Source organism: Erpetoichthys calabaricus, chromosome 10 (assembly GCF_900747795.2).
Source record: "Erpetoichthys calabaricus chromosome 10, fErpCal1.3, whole genome shotgun sequence".
NCBI classification, from domain to species: Eukaryota; Metazoa; Chordata; class Cladistia; order Polypteriformes; family Polypteridae; genus Erpetoichthys; species Erpetoichthys calabaricus.
The window spans coordinates 46,179,047-46,187,418 of NC_041403.2; the positions used below are offsets into that span (position 1 = coordinate 46,179,047).

General features: G+C 33.3%; 1 long non-coding RNA gene across 2 annotated transcripts; it reads right to left on the minus strand.

Moving 5' to 3' along the window:
* Positions 1–1,998: 1,998 nt before the first annotated feature.
* LOC127529447 (uncharacterized) lies at positions 1,999–6,930 on the minus strand. Of its 2 annotated transcripts, none has more exons than XR_007936122.1 (3): positions 5,934–6,930; positions 3,303–3,439; positions 1,999–3,108 (listed from the first exon to the last, which is right to left on the minus strand). It is a non-coding gene; the product is annotated as an uncharacterized LOC127529447 (long non-coding RNA). The 2 variants fall into 2 exon arrangements; XR_007936123.1 differs by lacking the exon at positions 5,934–6,930 and adding an exon at positions 5,085–5,255.
* Between the last annotated feature and the right edge of the window lie 1,442 nt (positions 6,931–8,372).

Here is an 8,372-nt window from a genome sequence, read left to right on the forward strand (position 1 = left end):
CAATTAAAGACAAACTGTAACCTTATCAGACTTACTTGTCCATCATTACCATTAAGGGATTTCTTATCTTTATGTAAAAAATAATGTAGCTTTCCTATTCTCCTTCTGTTCAGACACAATTGAATTTACACTTTTTATTGATTACTGCTGCACACAGCATAAGCCAAGGTATAATATAAAATCTTTGGTAATCTGTATGCATTGCCTCGTATAAGTGACAATTGCTTATCTTTGTACTTATTTTATTTTAATTCTCTTCTTTTTAATCAAGCGTGCATTAGCAGACAGGTGCATTATTGGCCTTGCTACAAAAGGTCCTCCAGTGCATCATAGTGCTGCAAAGCACTTATTCCCCTTCACTCTAACTGTCCAAAAGCCAACCTTTTTACTAATTGGGTGTTCTTGAGAGACAACTGATTGCTAGCAGTCTTCTTTTTCTTTCATTTTTACCCTTTTCCACTTCCTCTAACTAACAATATATAATCCACCGCAGTTACACCTGTACTCATATATATTTAATACATTTGGTAGAAAAAGACACATCTGCAAAGTAATGATTCCAAGTTTTCCTAATGTAAAATCGTTTAAAGAGCGCCCAGTATGTATGTGAATACTCTCATCTCAGTTAATTAGGATTCATTCAAGATGACCCCCAAAGGTTAGGCAGATTTTTTTTTAATTACGTTACTGTTGTATTAACTGATTTTGCTGTCCAACCAATGCAATGTATTGGAAATGGTTCCTTTGACCTTTTAAATATTGTGATTTTTTTTTCTTCCTTGAATGTTAATTACATTATTTCTGTTTAAATTAAAAATCCATTTTTTTTTTACACCATCCGGCACTATATTATTATTGTTAATAGCCCTGAAACTTTACTAACCATTTTTAGTTTTTAGAAAAAAATAAATGAAAATGAGATGGTAAGAATCGAGAACTACAATCAAGACACTTCATTTATTATATAGTAAGGAAAGCTAAAGGAGCAAGATGTCTATAGCTGTAGTGCACTGCAAAGCATAAGCAATTCAATGTATGCTAACATAATTGATTAGGACACATACTCATCACTAAAAATAATAAAAAAGGAAAATCCAAATGAATGCTACAATTATTCCTGTTATGTAGTGGGTTCTGTTTTACTTTATGTAGCAAATATGACTGTTTAGGAAGTCCATAGGCTCTTACCTCATATATTTAAATGATCACTGCAAAGTGAAACATTAATAGTGCCTAAACACAGGAAAATTTGTACTCCAAGCAAATTATCTTTGTTCTCAAATGAGAAAAAAAAGTTACAATAATATAATTGCAGTTCTAAAAGTTTGGAGTATTTGCTTGGCTACTACCATGTTCTTAGTGTTAAAATGACTTTCGAGTAGTAATTCAGGTATTTCAGAACATACCATACATGTAATATTATGATTTTTATTCTGTCGTTACTGAGTAAAACATTATTATTTATAATCCCAATAATATGGGTATCAGTGTGTGGAAAATGAAATAGAATTAAATAAATAAATAAATAAAGTCCCACAGGCTCCTATGTGGTTGAACGATCAAAGATCTGGAGCACAGGTCCTCTAGTGGTAGGATGTACTCGGCGTTCCATCTGACTTTACTGGACCCAGTTGGTGCCAAAGAGAACCCAAGTTCTGAAGTCTTTTTCAAAGCATTTTTAGTACCGTAGTCAATTCAAAAACTAGTCTATCGGACATCTGTGGACATTAATTCCAATTTGAATGAATATATTTAATAGAAATAGAATTAATTTGTCATGGGAAATACCTCATTTTTACACTGAATTGTAAAGTCAAGGGAAAGAAGCTTAAAAACAGATACATAAAAATTATTTATGAGGTTACAGGGCTCAGAGTTGTAAATCTGTCTGCACAAATTCTGCTCAAGTGAAAATTTGTATATTTACAAGAAGTAATGCACATTTCACATAGTTTAACCTTTATGATTTGATTAGTTTGTTACAAAGAAATAAAAACAGTTAGTTTAGATTCCAAAGTATATTTATTGATTTTGATTCAATATGATGACTACACATGAGCTACAATATGATCAGCTATTATTTGTAATGTTTATTCCTTCACAGATAATAATATAATATCTGATTATAAAATTGTTAAAAAGATTCATTTACAGCATGCTTTTTTTTTTTTTTTACTTCTTTACTTAAAAAAAAATAAATGCTGCCTTAAACAACATCCACTTATGGCAAGAATTAGACTCTGCCTCACATTGTGAACATTTTGCTTCATGGCTCTTACTATGCAGTAATCACAGAAATGTGGACAGTAAATCTAATTTTGAAACCAGTTTGCTCAGAAATAACTAAGCTAATGCATTTGCTGCAATAAGCTACTGAATGTAAAAAATATTTTATGGATTTTTAGCCATCAGAAAAGATAAGGAGAAACGGTGCAGAGATCCTCTGTAACAATCATTCAAATGTGAAAAGAAGCCATAGCACAGTTACATTTCAGCAGTACTAAAATACACAAATTAAGGCAAACGTATATATTTTTATGTTTTAAAGATCAGCACTTAATACAAGATTGGCACAGTGAGATTAACAACAGTACACAGTACACATAACAGGGCTTTAAAAAGGTCTGCTTCAAAAATCTTAAAGCTAGATAAGATATCTAAAAGCTAAATTCTATGAAAAACGGAAACTGTTCACATCAGGCATTTTAGACAATCTCTCAAAAGAACACTTGTAAAAAAAGCAATGCCACTTCAAATCTTATTCTGTCTGGTTACTTAATAAATGGACTTTGGTGATAGCTTTAGTGTATATAATTGCCCACAATATATAAGAAACCAGGCAGGCCAGCCCTTTCAGATCAAATGGGTTTAAGCTTCTTGGAGATGCTGAAGAAAGTACTCTCCTCGACTACGCGTATTCTTAAGCAATAACAACGTAATCCGTATTATCCACCCAAGAATACCCGTCACCGAAGAGAGTCTTAAAGAAGGAAGAAATATGAATTTAAACACTGAGTACGGTCCACGGCCATTTGGCAACAGGGAAGTTTTGATAAGATTGATTGAAGATGCCTTTTATCACAAGGCAAGGCCCCATCAATGGTTTTTCTGTAAACAGAAATTAACACAATGCATTTTGAAGGAAAGTAACGATTTAACATAATTTTTTTTTTTTAATATATCACAAGACATGTGCCAAAACTGTATTCTGTATAATTATGCAAACACATTCATGTCCAAAAAAAAAAAAATAAACAAAAAAAAAAAGAAAAGCCAAACCCTCTTGTGGAAATTGTGCTTACCTGAGAAATCTGCATTTTAAGGCTTCCTTTTCGCAATGGCCTTTTGAATTTCCGTCCATCTGATTTCCATCTCGCAAGTCCTCAGCTGCAGTGGCTCTTCACTTACACTGGCAGCTATCCAAGAGTAATGAGTATTCCTATAAAAGTGGCAAATGGTTAGGGTTCACTGTGAAAACCACGGTCTTTCAGCTTGTTTTAAAATGACTATTGTCTGACACACCACCAAGGATAATTGAGCAAGAAAGATGTTCTGCATAAAATAAAATGCTATGAACAGATTGCGCTAATATTTTTTTTAATTAAACATTTTATGTTACAAATCCATTTATTGATAATATGACAGATGTCAAAAAACACAGGTTTTGCACTTGTATTGGACTTTTTGTGTAAAAATCCTAGACAATTTTAATATAATAATTAACAGCTAATAAATAATGAAACACATTGCTGCATGTCTTTGCTTTACGGTCTTCTCTAAAGACTGACTCATAGGAAAGCAGTAACATTAATCCAAGTAACTTATATTTTTAGCTGTGCTGATTTCTTTCTGTGAATTAAGAAACCATACACAGTGCATTCTATGTGAGAATAATCACTTTTCTAGCATGTTTTCTAAATAAATGAAATTTATTGAAATTTTAGACATTTCAAATTATTTTAACAGTGAAAAAACTGCCTGCACTTTAAACAGTGCCTGACATACTGCATAGGAAAAATGCATTTTTTTTTCTATTTTACGATCAAACTACAAATAATTCACAGCTTTTAAAATGGATTGCTTTGAAGGCAGGAAAGCTGAGTGTGTGGAACTGGAAACAGCATTAAAATGTGGAGAAAAATTATCTTGGCGTAAAATATACACCATTTAAAACACTGTAGCAAAGAAAAAAAAAATAAGTGCATTGATTTTATTGTCATCAAGCTCTCTCCCTCAAAATGTTTGAATCCTGCTAAGAAAATCAATACCTTTTTAACACTGCATTTTTTTTTTTCTTTACAATACTGAGAGTATTACACCATAGTTCTTTACTTATAGTGTTTATGCTGTGCTGGGATTGTTAAATAAATCACAAATATTTACATAATTGAAATATTGGAAAATTCCTCACACTGACAGTGTAGTTTTGCAAATATATATATATTTCCTAAACAAAAGGAATACTGGAGAAATGTCTAATGAAGAGAAAGTCTAGTTTATGAGAAGTGAATGTTGTGGTAGCAACTATATTAACTGTATCCTAAAATGTAGTAATCTTGCCAAAAATTATTAACTTAGAAGACTTTAAAAATATTCAGTATAACTGACAATGGCCTTTAATCCAAAATATTAAAAATATCCACAATAATTTAAAAGCCAAACACAAGCAATCAAATAGGAATTAGATATTTAAGTACACAAAAATACATACATTGACATTGAAATGCTATCATTTTGTCAGTAAGGTATAACATTTGTACATGTGTATAAGGCAGATAGATAGATAGATAGATAGATAGATAGATAGATAGATAGATAGATAGATAGATAGATAGATAGATAGATAGATAGATAGATAGATAGATAGATAGATAGATAGATAGATAGATAGATAGATAGATAGATAGATAAACCACAATGAAGACAAATATGAATCCATACTATTAATGAAGAAGAGCTGCATTAGCCAAACATCTAAAGTGAGAAAAAAGAGAAGCACTCTGGTTCTAACCTTCAGACATTCATCTGAACAAAAATGTGTTTTTAAATAATTATCCTGTAAAATATAGGAAAGCGATGCTTACCAAAAAGTGAGTACCCCTTTTGATCACCATGCAGGGCAGACGGCTCATTCCTAAGAGGCGCGCTCCGGCTAGCAGCTGTACTGAAGCCACTGAGTACAACAAAAGCTCTAGTGCACCACAGCTAAAGCAGACTGAACTACTTACTATAACACCATTTCCTATGAGACCACTGCCTCCGAGTGCATAGACATACCCCCTCCAGGCTATGGTATCTCCTTAAAAAATGACTGTCAATGATACTAATAATCAGGATAAACTAAGTCTTATTTTAGAGACTTTTCAGGATGCAATGCTATTAATTCTAAAGAGACATCACCCTTTGCATGCTCAAATAAATATATATATCTATATATTTAAATTAATCTGCTTATTTTTAATTCAGATAGTTTTGTCACAATATACATCACTCTTTAAATCACATTTTCTCAAGATTCTTTTATCCTAATTTTCTTCAATTAGTGAAACAGATTTTTTTATTCACATAGATATATTTTTTTGCTTTCTTTAAAGGCAACATGTTTCCCTGTAACTAAGCATAGCTATAAGTTCCATCTTCTTGAAGTGATCTTTTTATATTTTACATTTACAGCCTTCTCCAGTCTTGACATCAGTATAGCCCTTTATCACCTTATTAGTTCTACAGTTTTGAACTATCGGAATGAGATGAAATTGTTGCAATGGTACAGCATGCAAGTCATAAGAAATGCTGAATGAAGCAACATGGCAATGACATGATTACACAAATCAGCATTACATTAGGCACTGCTCAGTAAGCGGAAACATAGATTTTTAATATTATTTCAAGAAAAGGGAAATAATCACAAATCCACCTCTATTGAAGCAGCTTACCCTTTCAATCCAGGTTTAAAGGCAACCTCCCACTGTGCACAAAGCCAGGGTGTCGTCTGATGTTTGACTGTGATATGCCTTGGATTATAAGGTTGCCTTGCCTCGATCCTCAGTTGATTTATATGGGTTACTGTGCTAATAAACCCAAGCAAGGATACCGGTGCAGTCTGCAGGCGGTGCCCATATGCCCGAAGCAGAAAACTGAATGCTGTTTCAACTGTGTTCTGGCCAGTAGCAAGGCGCTTCTGGATCTGCAGGTAGAAAAAGCCACAAAGATTTTGTACAAAAAAAAAAAAAGACTAAAATGCAGCAAATCGAGTAGTGTTCTGCATTTAGAAAATAAACTTAAAAAAGAAAGGGAGGGATAGAGATAAGGACAGAAAGAGAGAGAGAGGGAGAGAGAGCGATGCTGAGAGGGAGAGAGAGGGAGAGAGAGAGAGAGGGAGAGAGAGAGAGAGAGAGAGAGAGAGAGAGAGAGAGAGAGAGAGAGAGAGAGAGAGAGAGAGAAAGTGCTGCAAAAATCAACAGCTGAGAGGCTTGCTCTGCACAGAGCAGTCTTTTGCTGAGAGAAAGAGAAAGAATAATTAGAACTGAGCAGCACACAGTAACAAAAACCAGTGACTCGTGGATCCCAGGAAGGCTAATGGTGGATTAATTGAGGAAGATCTGACGTGCATGCTTCATAGTCTCGTATTCATGACTTCCCAATGGGAAAAGGCCAATGCCTTATGGGACCATTGTTAATATACAATCAAAAAGCTGCTATCATGAAAATGGCTATGTGTTCATAGCCTATGTCCCTGATCACCAACATATGTTGACTGAAGCTGTTTAGTTGGTTGTAAAAAATGCAATTTTCTCTCGCAGTCATAAAGATCCTCATTACCACTCCTTACAGAAAAAAAAGTTACATTTGACACACTCTCTCCAGTTGCACGCAGCTTGGATGAAGAGACAAATCCAAACAAGGCATTAGCAGTTATCAGGAAAAGGAGTGTAAGGGACTTTTTTTTTCCCTGTGAGATCCCCACCATGCCTGATTTAGGAAATGACCCATGAATTTTTTTTCTTTTTTTAAGGACCCCATGCAATTAATTGTGTTCAGACTGATGCAAGGTCATTTTAATGCCGGAAACCCTTTTAACTTTCCATGATAGAGATGACTTTTGAAGCTGGCATTTTCAATTACTTGGATTTAAAACGATTTGGGGGGGGGGGGGGGGGGTAAAATAAAATTGGGAATGAATTGATCTTAGCAATTATTGCTTCAGGATCACATTCTTCTCTCAGTGCAGCCCATGAAAATAAAGCCCTTCCGAGCATTATTATGAATTTATTTTCTTCTGTAGTGTGCCTAAATTTTAATTAGCAATCTGGAGAAAAAAAAATATTTAGGCACTTGCACATTTAAAATGCAATTTTAAAAAGTAAATGCTTGAATTTTACAAGGGTAACTAATAACGTACATGTTTGGTGAACCTGTTCATTTAAATACAGCACCTAATACAAAGGCACTGTCCAGTGCAGTAGTGGTGCTGAAATGCATTTCAGGGAACTCAAAAAAACAGCACCTGGCCTGTCCTTGCAAAAACTTCATTTTTATCAAAACACACGTTACATGGAATGAAAAATCAGACAGGTTCACTTTGTTTAAAATTGTACTGATTTATTAAAAAAAGAAAGAAAAGAAAAAATACAAATCTTAGAAATACATTTATAAATGTCCACACTTATAGTCATGTATAAGCCACCTATTTGTAAAATCTGGGATTGCTGCCCAAAGCCTTTTTAAATAATAAAAGTGAAAACATTTTTAATAATTTTCATTATAATGAACACTTAAATGTTTAAGTTTTATTTTTAATTGAAAATAAAATCCCCTTTCCTGATCATTGACTGCTTATACAAAGTAGACAAAGGAACTATTGCCTGGTTGCTTTTAATCTGTAATACAGCAATCTACTGCCCCCTAGAGTCCATAAATGAGATTTTTCTTGTTCTTCTCCAGTATCTGGGCATTGTTTTCCTAGGTTTCATTGAGGACTGTTAGATTTGTATACATATGGCACATTACTAACCATGTAGCTACCTGGCTAAAATATTTCATTTTCCTTTATAACATTACTGTAAAATCAATGAATGGCACAAGTGACAAATTGTGCATTTGCTGACATGACACAGTTTTTATGAAGCTCATTCTGCTTTTATAGAATCACATAACCATACTCAAATACAAGCTGACAGAAATGATAAAAATATCTAAATGGTTACTTTTTATTGAAGAGTTTCTATTATGTATAATAAAACTATCAACAGCGAACAGGGGCATGACCTTTTTAAACTCATTTTTATGTGGCTTCATTCAGGTTTTTGTAAGCTTTTGAAACTCCACCTAAAATCTACCTAAAATAAGGAATTAGATATTTAAACATTATAATT